The sequence below is a fragment of the Salmo salar genome, chromosome ssa28, assembly GCF_905237065.1.
Source record: "Salmo salar chromosome ssa28, Ssal_v3.1, whole genome shotgun sequence".
Taxonomy (NCBI): domain Eukaryota; kingdom Metazoa; phylum Chordata; class Actinopteri; order Salmoniformes; family Salmonidae; genus Salmo; species Salmo salar.
Genome location: NC_059469.1, coordinates 18,605,839 through 18,630,553, shown reverse-complemented (window position 1 = coordinate 18,630,553; position 24,715 = coordinate 18,605,839). Strand labels below are relative to the sequence as shown.

At 43.0% G+C, this 24,715-nt stretch overlaps 1 protein-coding gene across 1 annotated transcript in view; it reads left to right on the top strand.

The window, feature by feature from the left end:
* The window catches only part of cox10 (cytochrome c oxidase assembly factor heme A:farnesyltransferase COX10), a 67,532-nt gene that overhangs the window by 7,941 nt on the left and 34,876 nt on the right, over positions 1–24,715 (top strand). The window lies entirely within an intron of this gene.

Genomic DNA, 24,715 nt, shown 5'->3' with positions numbered 1-24,715 from the left:
CACCTTTGAACTTTAGTTAAATTCCTCTCTCGCTGCGTATCTAAAAAATGCATTAACAGGCGGCTCAAACTAGAATACTGTTATTTTCCTGCTGAAAGCTTTTTTGTAACAAAAAATAAAGTGACTGCTGCGCCTGGACACTTAAAATGCCTGGAATAATCAGACCTCGCTGAGTGTTGACGCTGTGCGCTGGAATGCACTCCATGACTTAAGAATATTAGTTTAATGGACAACCTCTCCCTCAGCCCTGGGTTGAACCCCAATTAGCTGCGGCCTTCTGCCTGTAATTTGTCCAGGGCCCTGATTACACTGCAGGTTCCTGCCCTAGGGGCCAGACAGCAGGGTTATGTTCACTAGGTAGGCTCCAACCTGAAGAAAACCAACTAAAACTGGGAGGGACTAACCTGAACTAGTCCAATGAGAAATGCTTGTTTTTGTTGCAAAATGTGTTTGGTTGTAAAACCCTCCCTTAGCCCTAACACTAGCCCAGCCTTCAACAGCCAAGTTCCAGGCAGTGTCCTCTCTCTCATTTAGAGCTGGAATGAGGTTATTTTCTCAACGGGGTCACAATGAACGGAACTTATTTGTCCCAACAATCCAAAGCTCTTGGACCTGACCTTTCCGTGCAGGCATGTAGTATTTTCTCTAGTCTAGCGTGTCATTGTCAGGGTGACATCTGTAGAATTATGAATAGCGTCAATCCATCAAACAAAATAAATGGCATTGTCCCGTCAATGACTTCTTGGAACTAAACTCTGCCTGCCTTTCCCCTTCAATTTACCTCTTCACCCATCTACCTTACACTGGAGCAGGAGTGTAAAATATCCTACAGGTGTGACAGTTATGTCTCCTTCTCTAAAAGCAGGGGCAGATTGGTAGTCTCTAATCCCCAGCTGTAGGGCTCCGGGGCCCCAGCCCTGAGGAGTTCAGTGCTGAGAGATGGGAGAGGCGGTAGCTACATCATGTCCGTCCCTATCTGTATCAAGTCAGCCACTGTCATTCTTAATTTTCTCTATATTAATTTGTTCGGGGCAAGGAAGGACATGATGATTCATCTTTCATTTAGAGTACTAGATCTTTCTCCTTTCATCTCCTCTTTATCTCCTCCCAGCACAGCAGGCACCAGCCAGGCCTAGTCAGAACAGAAGCCTGGGGCTTGGGTGAAGGTGAAGTCCAGGGAGCCACCCACTAAGACCGGGTTTAGGTGATGGGTCTGGGGCCCTACAAAATCAGTTAAATTAGTCTGATTTGGTTTTATTTTCCAGGTTTCTGTTTTTCGCTCTAAAAATCATTAGACCTATGTTAGCAATGTTGCTGTAGTGCTCATCTGATTGCAGTGTTTGCACGACAAATGGCCACTGGATTGACACAAATAATCATGAGATCATTCTAGTGGTAGACCAACACGCACACAGACGCGGGCATTCCTGTGCCATTTCAGAAAGTTGAAGGAAAATACGAATCACTGATGCATTTTGTTCATGTCTTATGATAATCTTGGGCAAATGAATGCATTTTCTAATAAATTCAAAACATTTTAGTTGATTTCCTACTAAGTTCAATCCATTTTTAAATGTTGTTTTAATGTCTGGATTCTTTGATTCTGTCCGCCTTCTCCGTAACTCAGTTTATCGGGTCCTAGAGGGGAGTGTGTGGCTGTAGTTTGGGTAGGCTTTAGGTGTGGGTTGGCTGCTGTTCTGAAGTGGGCAGTGTGGAACATGTAGACTATCTTCAACCGAACATGAAGGGTAGTAGTCTAAGTTGTAGAGTTGGGAGGTAGTATTACAGTAGAGCAGGACCAATGGAATTCATGTTGATTTGTTTTGTTTGATGTGTCTCCGCTTTGAAGTCTTAATGGGCCCGCCAGCCAGGCCAGTGCATTATGGGTGGGTGGTAGCGGCGTGCACTTGGCCAACTGACAGTCATTTATTCACGCTGGCAAAGAGACACACAGGAAGAAAATTGTGGATGAGGTAAAAATGCCATTGTCATTGGATCGCAGTAAATTGTCTTTGAAAGTAAATACAGAGCTCTTGTAGGACTGTCTTACCTCAACATGTTTTCCTCCCTTTTTTTTATGTGGATGGCCTTGTTTTTCTCAGACCTTATGTAAGCAGAGCCCGAGTCTCCTCACGGTTCTGTCTGGAATCTGAGGGCATTAAATCTTTAGGCCAGGGCTTCTCTTTCTTGTGGCCAGCACCAGTTGTTAGACAGACCAGGGCTTCACTCCACACAAGGCAGCCCCTGTCTGCCTCCATGTTTCTTGTCTTTCTCAATGTCCCTCTGTGGTGACAGATCCCTGTGATGTCATCAGTTTTAATTGGCAAGATTGAGGGATTGAATTAAATGTAGTTTAAAGGGAAAAGAGCCACCTGGTTCAAGGAGGCCATTTCCTCCAGTTGGCGTCCCAAATGGGGCCTTGTTACCCTACATAATGCTCTACCTTTGACTATATAAGGAATAGGGTGCCATTTGGGAGGCAGCCCTAACCTTACCTATGCTGGTAGTATGCCTGCTCAATGATACTGGCTGGCCAGCAATACTTTCATAAAAAAAATATCCAATGAGCCCATAGAGATTAGGGTTTTGCAGTATTAGTATTTGTTTCTCTAATAGGGTAACACAATTCTTAGACAAAAAAGGCAGTTAATTACAAGTTGGTAGTTGCTCCCCTTTTTTAAAATATTTATACTGTAAGTATGTCTATGTACGTGACTGCTAAGTAGTCGTTTTTGCTTTGTTTGGTATAATAATGTAATTTTCTTTTGTGTAATTACACACACACACAAAGGCCTCGGGGTTGTCGTGTGACACGTAACACTGCGGTGCGCTGCCCCACACACTTTGCTTCCGTGGCGACTCTCTGATCCTCCGCTGTGTCGGCTTGACACACCGGATCATCTGTCAAGGTTTTGTCTCGTAAAAGAAACACACCCTCACCTGTGTGTAATTGATCTAAACACTTTGGTCGTCCATTTGGTTTTATTATGAAAACCAAAAGAAAGGGAGGGGTACGAAGAAAATATGACACTTTTTTTTTTAGATGTGGTGCCAAGTGTTTTTTTTCTTTAAAAGCAGTGCTACAGCGTCAGTACTGTGGTTGGGCTTGATCAAAGCACGCACTTATTTTCTTGATTTGACAAATAAAACTACAGCTTCAAATCAAAGTAAGCAGAGGGTAGATCCCCCACTAAAGATCCACTTCCTATGAATTCCCCCGCCGCCCTTTAATCCTTTAATGTTTTGGGCCCTGAAGACTGAAGTGTCGGCAGCGGACGGAGTGTGTGTGCTCCTGAGTGTGTGTGTGTGCTCCTGAGTGTGTGAGTGTGTGTGTGCTCCTGAGAGTGTGTGAGACCACATAAAACAACTGCGGTTGAATTACCTTCAGGAAAGGGAGAAAAGAAAATGTCTTTGGGGAAGAAGAATGCCTGACTTGGGTTTGTATCCCAAATAGCACCATATTCCCTGTATAGTACTACATTTGACCAGAGCTCTATGGGCCCTGGTCAAAAGTAGTGCACTATATAGGGAATAGGGTGTAATTTGGGATTTAACCTGTCTATGAAGCCAGCAAAGGGAAGCCAGACCTTCAGTAGTGCAGCTATCAAAGCCAAGGCTGCTGTTCTTCCCATGGGGGAAGTGCCCGAAGGCAGGCGCTCTCACAGACCGAAATGTTGTGGTTTCTTTTCTTAAACATCCCCATTTCGGGAAACTGACGCAAGGGTGTAAGCGCCTGGAGTCACGTAACAATGGCATGGCACCGTCTGGAGTTTCTCACTGCACTGAAAAGACACAATGACAGTCATAAGATTTGAGCCAGAGAAGGATAGTGGGCTTTTGCAGGTCTTTTTATTTTTTTTCTTCTTCCACAAGAGTAACCAACAAAACTAAACAGCTGGCTTGACAGTTGGATCACTAGCTTTGCTGAACCAGGTATCCAAGTTTGTTTGTCTGTGTGCTTTTCTTGCGGACACGATTTGACGTGGTTCACGACAAACTTTCTGACTACCTCACCAGATGAAATGTGCCCAATTGATTTCACAGACGGTGGTAGTTAGGGTTGAATAGCGGGAACTTGGTTACCCAGATATCTCGCCCAAACCCACTCCCTTTTCCCAGGATAAATAACTGCAAGAAACTGTTCAATTCTAATATATTATTTCTATAAACAGCATTACGTGAAATGGAACTGTTAAATGTCAATCTGGCTTCTCTACGGCTTTCTCTCTGTATGATCAATCATCAACGCTCAGGGTGGGGACAGACGGCAGATCTCAGTATGGACCGCAGTTCACAATGCATGTATCCTCATGGTATTTTTTTCTTGTGACGGGAAGGCCTACATTTTCTGCAGCTTAGCCTATACTATAGCAATATAAGGACTGAATGCGTGTCTAATTTACACATCAGTTTGGCTTTCGGGGGACACCTTTTCATATTTTTATGGTGAAGATGATTTTCTTTTAATTACAGGCTGTTTTAGAACTCTGCAGCTATCACTTGAATATCGTTGCTTTAAATCAGTGAGCAGTCTTTCCATCCGTTACATTCAAATGTCATCAGTAGATAATCCTGTTCAAGATAATACAGTGTGTATATATAGATCTCCTACCCTTCCTCTTTCAGGTAATACATTCTATGCAGTATTAGCCTTAAATTTAGCTAATGAATGATGGGTTATGCATACACTTCTAACTTATAGCCTCTGTTTCTTGTGCAATATGCACGTGCACTTCGCTGGCCCCTCTAACTAAAAAAAACACTTTTTAGCTCTTGGAGTCCCAGGAAAAGGTAGACTAGAATAGCTAGATGGACACATATTTTTTGCATTTCTTATACTAATTGACTAGTCAATAATTCGACATTCATCTTATTTGATGAATGTTAAATACAGCAGCCAATAGGAGTTTGAAAGAAGAGGACAGGCTATGGCGGTAGGCTATGGCGGTAGGCTATGGCGGTTATTTATTCACGCTGATAACCATTCCATCTGCATCTTATTCTAGTCCAACTATTATTCAAGAATGTCATGACAATGAAAGATAAGGACAAAGACACTAATTTCATTTAACTGTTGAAAGCGAGGAAGGAATGAAGCAACACTAGAGAAAGTAATACACACATTAGGGTAAATATTAAGGTATATATCCGTCAGCTTACGAAATGTAAAATGGGTCCTATTATAATCAAACTTGCTAGCCCAGAATTGTAACTTTGTAGGCCGAATGTCCTGCACCAGAATTGCATGTTTTCTCCTAGCTTCATGGTTGGACCGTGGTGTATAATTCCAGTATATAATACAGTTCACGCTCAAAGATTAATTTATTTACCCAGAACATATAGCTACATCTATTTGTTTCTGTAGATGAAATGTGCTATCCATGTGCTGGATAACAGAACAATCATTTGGGCTTTTTTGTGCTTGGGCTCAAATGTCTTTAGCTCTTACATTAAAGATATTTTATGCCTCATCAGGCTCAGGTAGCATCGGGCTTGAATTTTCATGCCGATCAAAACTCTAATCCAATCCAAAAATGCATATGCTTTAGAATGATACTTCCGGTTTTTGGTGGGAAATACCGGGTTACCTGGGAAAAGTGTTTTTATTCTCGGGATGAAACATTTTGTGAAATACCGGAGAATATTCAAACCTAGTGTTATGTGGTATTGGAACCTGCTTGTGGGATGAGGTGGTGAGTCTATGGCCTCGTCTGAGGGCTGAGCTTGTGGTTTTTCCCTCAGAGCTCCATGTGTCCTTGCAAACCTGCCAGATGGTTGAACAGCTCTGTAATGGGTCTGAAGACAGGGCCTTGAGTGTTGGAGTGACCTGGAGGTGGTCTGGCCTTCTAAGCCCCTGGGGTCACAGCAGGGAAGGACTCCCCGGGTGTTCCAGCCATCAGAAGGCCACTCGGGCCCATCTCCCCCCCCCCCCATCACTGACTCCCCACTCTCCGGCCCTAATTTAAGCTAATTGAGTAATTGGGACTGAAGACTGTTTCAAGCTGGGTTTGGTGGTCCTAAAGACCCTGGGTGTAACCTGAGGTCCTCAGCTAAACAAACAGGACCTGGCCTGTACTGTCAAATCAGGAGGAAAAGTGCAGTCTACTAATGTATTGCTCTGTCCCAAATGGCACCCTCTTCCCTGTATAGTGCCCTACTTCAGCTGGTGTACGATGTCTTGAGGTTTTGCTCGCCTGAGGTAGAGTACCTTACAAGCTGTAGACCACACTATCTACCAAGAGTTTTCATCTATTTTTTTGTAGCTGTCTATTTACTACCACAAACCGACGCTGGCATTAAGGCCGCACTCAACGAGCTGTATAAGGCCATAAGCAAACAGGAAAATGCTCATCCAGTAGGGGTGCTCCATGTGGCCTTAATGCAGGCAAACTTAAATCCATTTAACCTAATTTTTACCGGCATGTCATGTGCAACCAGAGGGGGAAAAAAACTCTAGACCACCTTTATTCCACACACACACACACACACACACACACACACACAACCGTACAAAGCTCTGCCTCACCCGCCATTTGTCACATCTGACCATAATTCTATCCTCCTGATTCCTGCTTACAAGCAAAAACGAAAGCAGGAAGTACCAGTGACTCGCTCAATATGGAAGGGGTCAGATGACGCGGATGCTAAGCTACAGGACTGTTTTGCTAGCACAGACTGGAATATGTTCCGGGATTCGTCAGATGGCATTGAAGAGTATACCACCTCAGTCACCAGCTTCATCAATAAGTGCATTGATGATGTCGTCCCCACAGTGACCCTGCGTACATATCCCAACCAGAAGCCATGGATTACAGGCAACATCTGCACCGAGCTAATGGCTAAAGCTGCCGCTTTCAAGGAGCGGCTCTGACACTTGTCGGATGTGGCAGTATTTGCAAACTATTACGGATTAGGAAGGGAAACCCATCCTAGTGACGCGAGCCTACCAGATGGGCTAAATTCCTTTTTTATGCTTGATTTTGAGGCAAGCAACACTGAAGCATGCACGAGAGCACCAGCTGTTCCGGACGACTGTGTGATCATGCTCTCCGTAGCTGATGTGAGCAAGACCTTTTTTAAACGGGTCAACATTCACAACGCCGCAGGGTTTTTTTTTTACGCTACTGTTTATTATCTATGCATAGTCCCTTTCTCCCTACCTACATGTACGTATTACCTCGACTAACCTGTACCCCCGCATATTAACTCGGTACCCCCTGTATATAGCCTCGTTTTTTTTTGGGGGGGGGAATATTTTGTTAATGTTTATTTAAACTGCATTGTTGGTTAAGGGCTTATAAGTAAACATTTCACTGTAAGGTCTACACCTGTTGTATTCGGCACGTGTCAAACAATTTTATTTTGACCAGGGCCCATAGCTATCTGGTCAAAAGTGGTGCTCTACATAGGGAAGGGTACTATTTGGGACTCAGCCTTCTAGCGTGTGAATGAAGTCTCTCAGTCTAGTATGTGTGTGAAGTGTAACACACACCAAGGGCTTCCGAGTGGTGCAGCAGTCTAAGGCACTGCATCTCAGTGCAAGAGGCGTCACTGCAGTCCCCGGTTCGAATCAAGGCTGCATCACATCCGGTCGTGATTGGGAGTCCCATAGGGCGGCGCACAATTGTCCAGCGTCGTCCGGGTTTGGCTGGGGTAGGCAGTCATAGGAATTTGTTCTTAACTGACTTGCCTAGTTACATAAAAATGTGTGTGTGACTGAGTCATAAAGATTGTGAAGTTTTTTTGTTGTGGAAAAAAGGATTTTGTGGCTGTCTGGCGTGTAATTTCCCCTGTAGTGTTGAAGGGTGGCTGAGTGCTCCTTTGTGCCTGCCTGTCTAGTTTGTTTTTGTCTCCTGCGAAGTGCTGTCTAAGGATGGTGGCACGCGAGTGGCGAGCCCCCACAAGCCCCCCCGGCCGCTATTACTGCCGCTGTGAGCGACGCCCTTCTCTCTTGTCTTGTGGAGGCATGTATTATTAACCCTCCTACAGTATCTCTGGCTTCTAACTCCTCTTAGTGGGCTCCTTCAAGCTTTATTGTAATGGTGAGAGGTTAGCATGTCTTGGGGGTATGATATTTATGTGTATGTGACTTTCTCACTCATCATTATATACGATTCATTCAGGACTGTCCGTAATCATGGTAGCATCCACAATCATGTAGAAGTGTTTAGAAACATTCTATTCTCATTTACAATATAAGTGACCAAAAAAATACACCAATACATTATTTACCGTTAATTTCTATCGGATATCGGTAATCTTTGGAAACAACCAAAACAAACAGCAAATGCATCCAACAAGTTTGTATATTCACAAGCTTGATGTAAACATTGCGTACTAGGAATATGGAACAAAACTTTTGACTACTTTAATACACATGTAAGTGAATTTGTCCCAACTTTTAGTCCCCCCATTTTTAAGGGACCATGTACAAAAAGTGCTGTAGTCTCTAAACTGTTCACCCTATATGAATGAAAATACCCCCAAGTTAAAGCTGACAGTCTGACTATGATGGAATGTATCATTTCAACACCAAAGTGCTGGAGTTCTGGCTCTAACCAGAATATAAATAGTGGGAGGCCCTGGTGCACAACTGAGCAAGAGGATAAGTACATTAGGGTCTACTTTGAGAAAGAGTCGCCTCACAAGTCCTCAACTGGCAGCTTCATTAAATAGTACCCGCAAAACACCAGTCTCGACGTCAACAGTGAAGAGGTGACTCCGGGATGCTGGCCTTCTAGGCAGAGTTGCAAAAAAATCTGTATCTCAGACTGGCCAATAAAATAAAAGATTAAGATGGGCAAAATAACAGACACTGGACAGAGGAAGATTGGGAAAATTGTTATTGACAGGCGAAAATACGTTTGAGGTGTTCGGATCACAAAGAAGAACATTTGTCAGACATAGAAAAATGCAAAGATGCTGGAAGGGTGCTTGACGCCATCTGTCAAGCATGGTGGAGGCAATGTGGTGGTCTGGGGATGCTTTGGTGTTAAAGTGGGAGATTTGTACAGGGTATAAGAGATTCGTTTTAAGAACGAAGTCTATCACTCCATTTTGCAACGCCATGCCATACCCTGTGGATGGTGCTTAATTGGAGCCAATTTCCTCCTACAACAGGACAATGACCCAAAGCACAGCTTCAAACTATTTAGGGAAGAAGCAGTCAGCTGGTATTGTGTATAATGGAGTGGGCAGCACAGTCACCAGATCTCAACCCTGTTGAGCTGTTGTGGGAGCAGCTTGACTGTATGGTACGTAAGAAGTGACAATCCAACTTGTGGGAGGTGCTTCAGGAAGCATGGGGTGAAATCTCAACAAATTGACAACTAAACTCAGCAAAAAAACAAATGTCTCTTTTTCAGGACCCTGTATTTCAAAGATAATTCCTAAAAATCCAAAAAAACTTCACAGATCTTCATTGTAAAGGGTTTAAACAGTGTTTCCCATGTTCAATGAACCATAAACAATTCATGAACATGCACCTGTGGAACGGTCGTTAAGACACTATCAGCTTACAGACGGTAGGCAATTAAGGTCACAGTTATGAAAACTTAGGACACTAAAGAGGCCTTTCTACTGACTCTGAAAAACACCAAAAGAAAGATGCCCAGGGTCCCTGCTCATCAGTGTGCTGCAAGGAGGCATGAGGACTGCAGATGTGGCCAGGGAAATAAATTGCAATGTCCGTACTGTGAGACACCTAAGACGGGGAGCAGGACGGACAGCTGATTGTCATTGATGTGGCAGACCACCTGTAACAACACCTGCACAGGATCGGTACATCCGAACATCACACCTGCGGGACAGGTACAGGATGGCAACAACTGCCTGAGACAGGACTGGCAAAAAGTGCTCTTCGCTAACGAGTCGCGGTTTTGTCTCACCAGGAGTGATGGTCGGATTCGCGTTTATCGTCGAAGGAATGAGCATTACACCGAGGCCTGTACTCTGGAGCGGGATCGAGGTGGAGGGTCCATCATGGTCTGGGGCGGTGTCACAGCATCATCGGACTGAGCTTGTTGTCATTGCAGGCAATCTCAACGCTGTGCGTTACAGGGAAGACACATGTGTTACCCTTCCTGCAGGCTCATCCTGACATGACCCTCCAGCATGACAATGCCACCAGCCATACTGCTCGTTCTGTGCGTGATTTCCTGCAAGACAGGAATGTCAGTGTTCTGCCATGGCCAGCGAAGAGCCCGGATCTCAATCCCATTGAGCATGTCTGGGACCTGTTGGATCAGAGGGTGAAGGCTAGGGCCATTACCCCCAGAAATGTCTTGGCACTTACCCCACTCTTCCATCAAGGCACCTGTAACATATCACAGCAAATCTGGTGCAGTCCATGAGGAGGAGATGCACTGCAGTACTTAATGCAGCTGGTGGCCACACCAGATACTGACAGTTACTTTTGATTCCCCCCTTTTTCAGGTACACATTATTCCATTTGTGTTAGTCACATGTCTGTGGAACTTGTTCAGTGTATGTCTGTTGAATTTTATGTTTATACAAATATTTACACATGTTAAGTTTGCAGAAAATAAAGGCAGTTGACAGTGAGAGGAAGTTTCTTTATTTGCTGAGTTTAGAATGCCAAAGATCTGTTAGGCTGTAATTGCTGCAAATGGATGATTCTTTGACGGACACAGTTATTTAAATTAAAAATCATTACTTATAATCTTGTCAATGTCTTGACTATATTTCCTATTCATTTTGCAACTCCTTTCATGTATGTTTTCATGGAAAACAAGGACATTTCTAAGTGACCCCAAACGCTAGGTGTGTGTATCTCTATCTCTAGAGATGCTGACATTTCTCCCAAAGATGCAGTGTTGTCAGACCTCGAATAATTCAAAGAAAATAAGTTCATGTTCATTTTTAAACGACACAATACTAATGTTTTAACTTGGGAAGAGTTCAGAAATCAATATTTGGTGGAATAACCCTGATTTTCAGTCACAGCTATCATGCCTCTTGGCATGCTCTCTGCCAGTCTTTCACATTGATGTTGGGTGACTTTTTGCCACTTCTGGCGCAAAAAATTCAAGCAGCTCGGCTTTGTTTGATGGCTTGTGACCTTCGATCCTCCACCAAATTTTTCAGTGGGTGTGAGACCTACAAGCCACAGTGTCTCGCACCCACTGTGAAATTTGGTGGAGGATCGGTGAGGATCTGGGTGTGCTTCAGCAAGGCTGGAATCTGGCAGATGTGTCTTTGTGAAGGACGCATGAATCAAGCCACGTACAAGGTTGTCCTGGAAGAGAACTTGCTTCCTTCTGCTCTGACAATGTTCCCTAACTCTGAGGATTGGTTTTTCCAGCAGGACAATATGCCACATAGCCAGGTCAATCAAGCTGTTGATGGAGGACCACCAGATCAAGACCCTGTCATGGCCAGCCCAATCTCCAGACCTGAACCCCATTTGAAAATTGCTGGAATGTGATCAAGAGGAAGATGGATGGTCACAAGCCATCAAACAAAGCCGAGCTACATGAATTTTTTTGGGAAAATATCGGGTATCGGCCAAAATTGCCATATTGGTATATCCCATGTGCGAGAATCACCGCACAGCTATTTTAAAGTCCGGACTCTGGCTAGGCCACTCAAGGACATTCAGAGACCACTCCTGCGTTGTCTTGGCTGTGTGCTTAGGGTTATTGTCCTGTTGGGAGGTGAACCTTCACCCCAGTCTGAGGTCCTGAGCACTGGTCAGGTTTTCATCAAGGATCTCTCTGTAGTTTGCTCTGTTAATCTTTCCATCAATTCTGACTAGCCCCTGAAAGAAATCCCCACAGCAGGATTCTGCCACCACCGTGCTTCACCGTAGGGATGGTGCCAGGTTTCCACCAGATGTGACGCTTGGCATTCAGGCCAAATTGTTCAATCTTGGTTTCATCAGACCATAGAATCTTGTTTCGCATGAGTCCTTTAGGTGCTTTTTGGAAAACCCCAAGCTGGCTGTCATGTGCCTTTTTTACTGAGTGGCTTCTGTCTGGCCACTCTACCATAAAGACCTGATTTGGTGGAGTGCTGCAGAAATGGTTGTCCTTCTGGAAGGTTCTCCCATCTCCACAGAGGAACTCTAGAGCTTTGTCAGAATGACCATCGGCCCTTCTCCCCTGATTTCTCAGTTTAGCAGAGCGGCCAGCTCTAGGAAGAGTCGTGGTAGTTCCAAACTTCCTCCATTTAATAATGATGGAGGCCACTGTGTGTTTGTGGACTCTCAATGCTGCGGAAATGTTTCGGTACCCTACCCCAAATCTGTGCCTCGACACAATCCTGTCTCGGAGCTCTATGGACAATTCCTTCGACCTCATGGCTTGGTTTTTGCTCTGACATGCACTGTCAATCGTGGGACCTTCATAAGACAGGTGTGTGCCGTTCCAAATCATGTCCAATCAATTGAATTGACCGCAGGTGGACTCCAAGTTGTAGAAACAGCTTAAGGATGATCAATGGAAACAGAATGCATCTGACCTCAATTTCGAGTCTCATAGCAAGGGGTCTGAATACTTTCCGAATGCTGTCTGTCTATTCCGGATTATGACATTGCTCGTTGTGATAGTTCTTAATCTCTCTTTTGGATTTATGTGTCTTCAAGGTATTGTTGGAGCAAGAAACACACATTTCACTGCACCTGCGATTAAAATCTGTGTACGTGATTTTAGAGCGAGATTACACAAGCATCCGGAACAACGGGCTTTCACGCAAGACTCTGTGTTTTGTTCCTCGACGCGAGCATGAAAGGCATTTAGCTCGTTTTGGGAGTTCTGCATCACTGTGTATCGCATGGCTGAGTTTCCTTTTGTAATCTGTTATCGTCTGCAAGCCCTGCCACATGCAACGAGCGTCGGAGCCGGTGTAATAGGATTCCACCTTGTCCTATGTAGAGGATATACTTTACATGTAATTGGGCCTGAAAGTGACTGGTTGCAGGAATAGTAAATACTTATGTTAACATACTAATGCTTATACATGTAATAGTGACCAGTAGCAGGACACATACTAATGGTAATCAATGGATAGGAGTAATACATCAAATCAATAGTAATTTTAGCAGCAGCGTGGGTTGAGACTTGTGGATTGGTGTATATAATCAATGTGGATACTCTGGGAGCGGGAGAGCAGTAGTTATTTGCCATTTAAGTCTTATGGCCAATGGGATAGAAGCTGTTTAGGGGTCTGTTTGTCTTAGCCTTGATGCCTGGTACCGCTTGCCGGACGCCATCAATCATCTGTTTTAATCATATTTATCCAAACGCTTGGAGGTCAGATTGAGGTGCTAGCTAGTTGGAATGACTGGGCCCTGAAATGAGTCAGAAAATTCCCCACTGGGATACAATGTCTTGAACCCTCCTTTGGGCACCACACCTCTAACTTGTGAGGCTGTAAGGGCATTTCAAGAGCTGTACTAGTGCAAATGTTAAATCTTGTCCGAAGGAAAGCCATTTCAAATCATACTTTCTAGTAATTTGCTTTAACCGAAAACAACAAATCATTATAGGATAAATTATTGTGATTTTTTTTTTATTTGTCTGGTTATGCCCTACTTCAAAAGTGCATTTTTGAAGAAATCCCTCTACATGCGAGGAGCCTACATTTTTGTCTTTGGTTTTCTGGTTATATTCCCCTTGTTTGAACTGAGCAGATCATTGTTTAATTTAGACTTGACTTGTCTGGCATGGGGGTTCTAATCATGCTATTGAGCTTGAGATGCAATAATGAAGCATGCTAAGGCTTGCATTTTTAATGTGGCCCATTTTACCGCAATTTCTCTCATTGCAAAACCTTGAAAATCAGCTTGTTGCTGATGCTGGTTCTAGAACACCTGTGGATCTGATAATGAGCTGATTGGTGATTAGACTACAGTGACTAATTTACTTATGAGGTTTCCCATGGTAACATAGACGGGGGTAGGCACCCTCTGTCTCCACAGGCAATTTCCCCACACCCACACGCTTTGTGTCGCCTGTCATTTGGTTGGAGAATGAGTGGCTCATGCATGCATCCCCATAGCTTCCCATGCATTTTTAAAAATCCACATTTGCATGCATAGGGCGCATCATCAGAGGCAATGTACTGTGACTCAGAGATATGGCGTGTGAGAGATGACAAACAGCCTAGTTGTGTACTAGAAATTAAGATCTTATAAAATAGATGGAGTCATTTATTTTGCTTTATTTGAATTACTATGTTACATTTAGGTCATTTAGCAGCATACACTTATCTAGAGCAACTTATACAGTCAGTAAATGTTCATACTTTCATTTAAAAATGTACTTTTTTCTCAGACATTTTCTAAATGGATAGCTTAATGGTTTATATAATGGTGACAATAACATCCACATAGCAGGCTCATTCAATGCATGTTACCATTCATCTTTGAAGGTGGTGGAACATTTATTTTCTCCATTGTAATATCCACTGTCAATTTCAAATGACTTCCTGAGTGCTTTTCAATTGTTGCTGCTATTTGCTTTTCCTTTAGGTGTTGTATTGACACAGAATGGTAGATAAGGTTAGGCTATTGAAGGTCATATCAGGCACTGAATAGCCCACAGTTTGTGTTCACTGAAGTTGGATACCTTGCTGTCATATCTTCTGAGATACAATCAGTTGGATGTCACCACAGTTCTAAATCTCAACTGTCAAAACTAGGTGTCCTCTTCCAGTATTGGTGCCAGCCACATACTGGGCATTCTACCCTGCCTGGGGTAGGCCTACTCAACTACCCAGTGGATTCCAACTGTCAAGTCCTCTCCCAGGGTTGCCCAAACACTCCAAGGTTTTAATGTGTTTTGGGGTACCGTTTGTGACATTCTACCTCCAGAAGAGGGACCATTAGTAGTAACAGAACCTCTCAACCTCACCAACAAGAACACTCCTCTTCAAAGACCATGAAAATGCTCTACTCTAAGAGTTTTATCTGTCCCCTGGTGAGCAGTAGTGACAGAAGATACGCTTTCAAACAGAGCATGAATACCACTAGCGTGACAACATCCCCACACACCAGGGTTTCTGTTAGGGAAATGTGGTCCGGCAGCATTTTAATTTAACAGAGATTTTGATAAATTTACTGGACCCATATGCATTGGGTGTGTAACCCAATTAGGGCGTTCACCCACGGTGCTCAGAATGACAGCATTACATTTAGATTATGGTTATTCTTAACAGAACATGCGACTTTGCCGATTTCAGATGCACACTTTGAAGATGTTAGAATAAATGCCACATTTGTTTATCCTCAGCAACAAGATGAGTAACGAATGGCAATCTACTATCCCCCATAGTAGAAAAGTGTACCCATTCTATTGGTCAGCTTGTCATTCTGTGCGAGAAAGATATGGCCTATTCCACATGGACTCTGGGACAGTTGTGGGATGATAGATCCCAAATTCATACAACCCAGTAGCCCTAGGCTACCAAAAAACAACCCAGTAGCCCTAGGCTACCAAAAAACAACCCAGTAGCCCTAGGCTACCAAAAAACAGAAGGCTGATGCAACAGATCAGAATATTTATCTTAAAATGTTAAACTATTTATTTCTTCACACAAGGCAGTAGGCTACGTGCACATGTTCGTTCCATTTTGCAGTTAGCGGGAAAACGCCATTGTTAAAAGCCCACCGCTCATGTGAGTGGTTTCATGTGACTAAGATTAAAATATCTATTTGAAATTTAGAAAGAGAGCAAATCCTAAAGATGCAACAACTAGCACGGGTTGCTAATATGACTAGGAGTGTCTACTGGAAAATGAAAAAGTTGATTTGAAAACCAATAGAACATAAAAGAAAATAGGCTACTGGTTTCAATGATTGCTTCCACGTTTCTATGGTCGGATTTTACTTTGAAGCAAGGTAAGACATGCCTCATAATATGAAGGAAAATGTTCAGGTTTCAAGCAATTAAGTGTATGTTTTCAAAATGCATACTGCCTCCAGCTCATAGCAAAGTCAATGGTGTGTGCCACGTTGAAGCCTTCCTCAAGTTGCCTATATGCACTTGAATGGCAAATGTGAAGTGCTCTTGAATGATTAGTTGAGAAATAAAAATAGTAGCTCTTTTTAATCTTGGCCATCAGGACTGCTTTTAACACACAATTGCATTTAGAATTGCTACACAATGAGTGGGCTTATAAAAACATGTTTCAGTCCAGCAACGAATGAGCTGTTTGAGGAGCTGTTTGAGGAGCTGTTTGAGGAGCTGTTTGAGGAGCTGTTTGAGGAGCTGTTTGAGGAGCTGTTTGAGGAGCTGTTTGAGGAGCTGTTTGAGGAGCTGTTTGAGGAGCTGTTTGAGGAGCTGTTTGAGAAGCTGTTTGAGAAGCTGTAGCAGCAGCTCTCGTGCTGTCAGGTAGATTTTCCGCTCATAAGCTCTGTATCTGTATGCTGTGCGTGTTAATAAACACAACTATGAAAATACACACGCCAATTTAATTCCCCTAAATTATGCAAATTAACCTAGACCGATAAGCATGACTGGTCAAATGTATTTCCATCAATGAAGAGGCAAAAAAAAATCATTTTGCAATGGGACTTTTTTTTTCTTCTCCTGGACAACTGTCCGGCGGCAATTTTATTTATCGGCAAAAAAGATATAGCGGCCAAAAGCCAGCTATTACCATCTAACAGAAACCATGACACACACTCCCTTCTAAACATTAAGCTACTTTGAGATGGAATAAAACATTTAAACACCCCATGCCTCCACTCCACCACTTGGAAGAATTGCAACAGACTGTTTCAAAATAACCTCTATGCTGAGGTCAAATTGTTTGTTTAACTAATCGTTTGTGTGGTGGGCTTCAAAGAAAGCATGAGAAAGACCGATGGACTGCTAGCTCTAGTAATCAATCCATCATTTGGTCATCATATTAGTTCCACTCTGACTGTGTAATGACTGAGTATTTTGTCTGCATCACATGCTTTTTTGGGGGGGGGGGGGTATTTTTCTCTTTTGGGTTTTGATGGTAAAGGTCAGATACATCAGTAGGCTGCCTAAGGAGAGGTTTAACACTACCCTGATCCCTTTGCACAGACCCTGCTGCTGCTGTGTGTGTGAGAGCTCTTGTTTTCCACCAGCTTTGTTAAAACAATAGAGCTAACTGGCCTTTGCCACTTTTTTAGATGTTTGTATTCTCTCTCCTTTTCCACCAAGCTGTGAGTTGAATTCACTGGGGAGCCTTATTATGAGGAAGGAAAGTCCCTTGTTTAATCGCTTGGTCGGATCAGGATGGCACGAGAGCAGCCCCGATGGGTTTCTTTCATTCTGCGTTGGATTAAAATGAATATTTAACTAGGCGGCACTGTTTAATAGTTAATTTCCTTAAATTCTGTCTGTGTGAGCTGTGGGGTGCCAATCCATGTCAAACTGTACACGACTGGATCTTCTGCAGCTTGAGAAAGACCGGAGGAGACCGACGCTTGCCTTTGATAATGCTGTACAGGAGACCATAGATCTGTGTCCTCAAGAGAAACGCCTGGGGAAAAAGAGGGGCCTTGGCTAGATATTGGGCTAGTTAAATTATTAGCTTTGTAATCACTGGTGTGGAGGGCTGTTTCTGGTATCCATTGACTTGGTCCTTTAATGTAAGTCCATAGTCCAGGCCTTCTTTAGGAGAAGCTGAACTGATAAAGCTTCATATCCTCACAAGTGGCGCAGCGGTCTAAGGCACCATCTCCGTGCTAGAGGCGTCACTACAGACACCCTGGTTCAAATCCAGGCTGTATCACAACCGGCCGTGACTGGGAGTCCCATAGGGCGGCGCACAATTGGCCCAGCGTCGTACGGGTTTGGCCAGTATAGGCCTTCATTGTAAATAAGAAATTGTTCTTAACTGACTTGCCTAGTTAAATAAAGGTTAAATATATTTTTTTAACCCTGAACTACCCCTGATATTTTCACTCATGCCACTTGACTTCCTCCCTTACATTCTTTGCCCTATACACTTGAGTCCAGCCTATTGGTCTTTTTCAGCTCTATGCTGCCTGCAACACTATAGCGCCAGAGGGGCGTTTTTGACAACTGCTTAAACATTTTGGATGTCAAAATTGGCTGGTTTTGTTGTGAAGACAAGTGGATGATTAGTGGTTTCATGTAAATCAGCTTTTCAGGCAGCCTAAAGCACTGTAACCTTAACATGGGTCAAGGGTTTGTGGTTTTCCCTCAATTGACCAATTGGACCATTTCAAGAGGTCTTGTTGCATTAGTTTGCCCTTTTAACCTCATGAGCTCTTGTAGCCTAATCTAACCTATATGACTACAATATTACAGTAGCCTAGCCTATACGACATGACCAAAAGTATATATGAACACCTGCTCGTCGAACATCTCATGCCAACATCATGGACATTAATATGGAGGTGGTCACCCAGCATTCGCTCTTCCATTCAGCCACAAAAGCATTAGTGAGGTCGGGCACTGATGTTGGGTGATTAGGTCTGGCTTACAGTCGGTGTTCCAATTCATCCCAAAGGTGTTTGATGGGGTTGTGGTCAGGGCCCTGTGCAGGCCGGTCAAGTTCTTCCATAGACCATAAAACAGGAAATGGCCTTCCCCAAACTGTTGCACAAAGTTGGAAGCACAGAATTGTCTAGAATGACATTGTACGCTGTAACGTTTTAAGATTTCCCTTCACTGGAACTAAGGGGCCTAGCCCAAACCATGAAAAAATATATATACAGTTTGGTAGAGGTGACCCTATGCACACAGCCAAGACAAAGCAGGAGTGGTCTCTGAATGTCCTTGAGTGGCCCAGCCAGAGCCCGGACTTGAACCCAATCGAACATCTCTGGAGAAACCTGAAAATAGCTGTGCAGCAATGCTCCCCATCCAATTTGACAGAGCTTGAGAGGATCTGCAGAGAAGAATGGGAGAAACTCCCCAAATACTGGTGTGCAAAGCTTGTAGCGTCATACCCAAGAAGACTTGAGGCTGTAATCGCTGCCAAAGGTGCTGCAACAAAGTACTGAGTAAAGGGTCTGTACTTTATACATTTGTAAAATTTCTAAAAATCTGTTTTTGCTTTGTCATTATGGGGTATTGTGTGTAGATGATGGGGGTTGAGGGACTATTTTAATCAATTTGAGAAAGTCTGTAACGTGGTAAAAGTCAAGGGGTCTGAATGAAGGCACTGCATATGACTACAGTAGTACAGTAGCCTAACCTATTTGAATGCAGTATTAATGTATGGGCATCTTTGTGTTGTGCCAGAATAAAAAGTGGCTATCCAGGTACATTTTACAACTGAGTCAGACCTCTGAGAATACCTTCATGGGAATTGCCCCAGGAGGATCCACGACGAGTCATCAGCTTCTTTGATCAAAGGCGTGTGTTTGCAGCGAACAACACTTCCCCCTCGCACGCAAGGTGTCTCTCCGCTCTCTCATCGCCCTGGTCTGTTTACTGTACACACACTTGTCTACAATAGTACCAGCCGTCACCCAGAGAGGAAGACTTCATGACTTACTCGCTGAATGACTGGGCAGGCAGCTCTCTGTCTTAACACAGCCTTACAGGTTCTGACAAAGTGCTGTGATTATGGGCTTCAGTGACCAGCGAGACATGCAGCAGGCCACCAGCTACGGACCTGAGTCAAAGATGAAACGAACCACCACCCTGTATCGGTCTGTCACCAGAGAGCGAGTTCTTTTCTTCCCCTCAGCGATTTTGACCAAGAAATGGCACGCGAGGCAATGCAAACGCAATTACAGCTTTGAGTGCAATCATTTCTCTTTCATTTTTTACATATTCCCTTGTTCCACTGCTGTTTTATTTTGAGCAGATTGAAACAGCTGTCAATATAATTACAATTGGTCGAACAGAGAAAGACAGCAAACAATACTTCCTTCCTTATTTAAGTCTATGGTGACAAAATGACGAGACCGACCCCATACCTGTATGACAGTGCAGTTGCTTGAGTCATACAGTAAATGGATAGGGATGGTTTCCCAGACCCCGATTGAAACAAATGATTGGACTAAAAAGCATGCTAAATGGACAATCCTAGAAGAGGCTTATGTTATTAATCAGGGTCTGGGAAACTGGCCCTGATAATGTCATATACCTCATGTCTGAGTTCTCTTACACAAATGGATATGACTGGTCAGCACCTTGGTGGTCCTCTCTAGAGGTGCCTGCTGGTGCAGCCAGTGTGGTGAAGTGGCCCCTTTCTAAAGGACACACTGGCCCTACCGTCACTCAGCACCTGAGTGTGTGTGTGTGTGGATAATGGGCTACTGCTGAGGATGCACTCCTTTTTAGAAGTGTTCCTCTGACTCTCCTCATTGCACTCGGATGCACTCTCAGTCCGCAGCACTAACACGTTGAGGCCATACGTTCACATCATGCATGTTTTAATGGGCAGCCCCTTCGCGGACCTCTTTGTTGTCGGAGGAGGTTCCTTTACTGCCCATTGTTACATTTTACATTTTAGTCATTTAGCAGACGCTCTTATCCGGAGCGACTTACAGGAGCAATTAGGTTTAAGTGCCTTACTCAGGTAGCCTTGTACAAACCATCCTGATCTCTCAAGCTCACATTCTGTGGCTCAGGGGCACATAGACAGATCTTTCACCTAATAGGCTCGGGGATTCGAAGCGGCGACCTTTTGGGTTACTGACCCAGCACTCTTAACCGCTAGGCTACCTGCTGCCTTGTTGAAGGTTGTGTTACTGAAGTACTGCTGTTAAACCTTTCCCCTCTGATGGAAAGAAGGTTTTTACCATTTTATTCCCCATCAACATTTTCCACAAACTACAGCACAGAAAACTACAGTAATTTCATCCATGATGGAGCCGTTTCTTGAACAATGCATGTGTTGCATATTTGATCTAGCAAGTCTGCATCCAAGGACAGCTCTTTGTTATTATTGAGTAGTCAGAAATTGCCGAGTTTTTACAATGAAATTACAAAATAATAACTTGCACTGGTGCAGAACTTTCAATTACCATGCTAGGATGGCCAATATGAGAACATGCGTATCTTCTGTGTGATACTATGTTACAAGCATCAGTGAAAGTAAAATAGGATGGGAAATGAATAATATCACTTTCTAGTTCTGTCATCGTTGAAGGATTACAATTAATTAAGCCATTTTCCCCTTTGGTCTGCTTCTAAGGTTGGTTTACCTTATTGGATTAGATGAATATCTAGCCTTGTCAGGCGCATCAGGGTAGTTGTTGCTTGTCTGTTCTAATTAACAACATTTGCGCATAGTGAAATGTGCACCAGAGTGGAAATTCAGACTAGGTGAGTGCTCACAAACAAAGCTTATGCGGGCCAAGATTTGGGTCTCAAGACTCAAGCATTGTTATATGCCTAGGGATTTCTATCTAGGCCTAAATCTTGATTGCAGTCACATCCTCTGTGCTTCTGTATTGATGAATCTCAAACCTTCCATTCAGCTCCGCCATCTTGTTTTCCATTTAAGAAATGTTTTTTATAAAGCATAGGCGTAATTGTTTACATGCTCTTATGTTTGGAAAGGATGTCGAAGAGGATTGGTTCCATTGAAACTTATCTCATGTACCTTAGCCAAGGCATTGATGGTGAACTAGGCTAGTAGTGACACAGTTTTATGGAATGACCAGGTAGTGGTTGCCATAAAAACACAGAGACCCAATGTTTACAAATCTAGGTCATTTATTAAGCATCTACCACTTTAAGATCTGTTTTGCTACTTCCTTAGTCGTCGTCTTCTACCCATGGTTGATTTTTATCCCCATAGGGTCTAAAGTAGTGCACTATATAGGGTACCATTTGGGGGATACCACTTGTTTGTTCTCAAACTCCCCTCTTGAAGGTAGCTAACACAGCCAACGGCAAACAGGACCCCTCCATTTAATGTTGAGATGCGTGGATAATTAACAAAAGCAGCACTGTTTTATGGTGTTTCCCGCCAGCCAACACTTCATGCTAATTTTAACTCAGTCAAGCAGCTTATGGGGCAAGGGCATCACTGCTGCCTGGAAAACCAAGATGGCTGCCTGGCAGCATTGACCAAGAACTGTCCTCATGCCTTGGGCCTTGTTTGGGACTGTCCTCGAGCTTTGGTTGCACCTGATGCCATATGAACCTTGGCTTCGTTTAGTCAGATGTGGCATAGTCAGGATTCTTTTGGCGGGAGGCTTAATGTATTAATGACCGAGTTGTTCTGATGTCCTAATGATGGAGCTGTAACACTTCTAGTAAGCACAAAGGAGATTTACAGTGATTTTGCGGTACAGCAGATGGTGAGGGAGGGATTTAGCAACAACAAAAACGAATCTAGGGTATTTTAGCATAAAGATGTGCCTTGTCAAACTGTCCCAACGCTTCAAGGCATCTACTGACCTGTGAGGTATTAGGGCTTTGAGGTTTGGAAATATCATTGTCTGGGTGTTGCTAGCTATATTTCTGTACAGATTTGGACATCATGTTACCCACTTTTTGGAACACCCTCTACCTCTAAGAATTTTCTACAAAGCACAGTCGGAGCAGTATTGCAAGGCCCTGTTCTAGACAGGCCAGCATTATGTTGCACTTAGTCTGAACCAGAGTTAATTTAGTCAACAATAACTATTATGAAAAATACTTGTCAGCTACCTATTTTTCCTGACTAAAACTATGACGAGATGCCCTGGGGGGGAAAACAATTATTGCAAATGTTCATTTTAGTCTACAAAAATGTGACAAGTATTCCATGTAAAACGAATGGGCATTTGACTTGAAGCTCCTTTTCATCTGTGTTGTCCCATCATAAGCATGCATGCAGAATCTTTCAGTTGGCTGTCTAATTGAGCAGATCTGCCCAGCTATCCCATGTAGCTACCAGGCGGTCACTTCAATCACTCATCAATCTTTTGAACTGATGCGAAGCCAGCACACTTGACTTGTAAATAACTCGAAATCTCTCTCTTACTTTCATGTAGGCTATTTTTGCTTTGATCACATCAGCTCTATTTTTGTTGTTCATTCATCTGTGTTGACGCAGTCCGCAAAATTCGAGTTGCAGTTGCTTTTTTCCTATGGGGAAAAACAAATGCTATTTGTTGACTATTAGGAGTACACTAATACTTATTGCATTTTTGAATAGCTCAAATTCCCCCCTCTTCAAGGAAAGCACTAGTGATGGGGGAGAAATCGATAGTTATATATCGGGATATTATTTGTGACGATTATATTGTATAGTGTTGACAGTATTGCAATATTTATTATTTTGAGCTAGTTGGCTGTACCTGTGCCAAAACTCCAGTATTTTTCCTTCATAGCTTGTTCTCCATCTTCTTTTTGAGATAAGGAGCCAATTTTGTTTTCAGCGCTTTTATTTCCATGACTGATCAAAACTAGTTTTCTCATGGGTCTCTCTCTTGTCCCTCTGCAGCAGACACATGGTGAGCAATATGTTTGGAGCATCGAATTGCAATAAAATCACTGGATCGAATTGCAGTACATACAGTGCCTTCAGAAAGTAGTCATGCCCCTTTTTTTCCCCAATGTTACATCCTGAGTTTAAAATTGTTTAAATTGCTATTTTTGGGTCACTGGGCAACACACAATACCCCCATAATTTCAAAGTGGAATTATGTATTTAGAAATGTTTATAAATTAAAGCTGAAATATCTTAAGTCAATTAGTATTCAACCCTGTTTGAGCCTAAATAAATTCAGGAGTAAAAATGTGCTTAAGTCACATAATAACTTGCATGGACTCACTCTGTGTGCAATAATATTGTTTAACCTGGTTCAGTCTTTCTACCAGACACTGGGAGATTAATTCACCTTTCAGCAGGACTGTAATTTTAAACACAGGCCAAATCTACACTGGAGTTGCTTACCAAGAAGACGGTGAATGTTACTGAATGGCTGAGTTAGTTTTGACTTAACCATTTTCAGGTCTTGCAAAAGATTTGTCTATCAACAATCAATTTGACAGAGCTTGAAGAATTTTGAAAAGAATAATGGGCAAATGTTGCACGATCTTGTGGAAAGCTCTTAGATACTTACCCAGAAAAACGCATAGCTGTCATCGCTGCTAAAGGTTCTTCTACAAAGTATTGACTTCGGGGTGTAAATACATTGGGGTGTAAATTTAGATTTTTCTGTATTTCATTTTCAATAAATTTGCAAACATTTCTCAAAACATGTTTTCACTGTCATTATGGGATGTCTGTGTAGATGGCTGAGAAAAATATATATTCAATCAGTTAGGAATTCAGGCTGTTACACAACAAAATGTGGAATAAGTCAAGGGGTATCAATACTTTCTGAAGGTACTGTATAGAATCATGACAATCACAATATATCGTATCGGCACTGAAATATCATATTGTGAGTTCCCTGGCAATTCCCAGCCCTAGAAACCACTGTTATTTACCCCCTTGACTGTTATGATGGGGAGAACGTCCGAGCCGGAAATTGTTTAACCAAGGCTTTATAGTCTGTATATTATAGCCACAATACCAATGTTGCCGGCTAAGGTATACGAGGTGATGGTAAGCCTAGTTGAAGGCTTTCTGAACGTGCACATGATGGAAGGTAGACTAAATATGAATTATTTAATAGAAAATAAATATGCAGACTGTGACTAAAACTAGACATACATTTTCCAGAGTGTTTTATTTGACTGACCAACTAAAAGCAGGAAATTATACAGTCTGAAAAGCGACCTTTGATACATAGATTGCAATAACTAACGTGCTGTGTCTGACATTTTAAGACATATGATGTTCTGTGTGT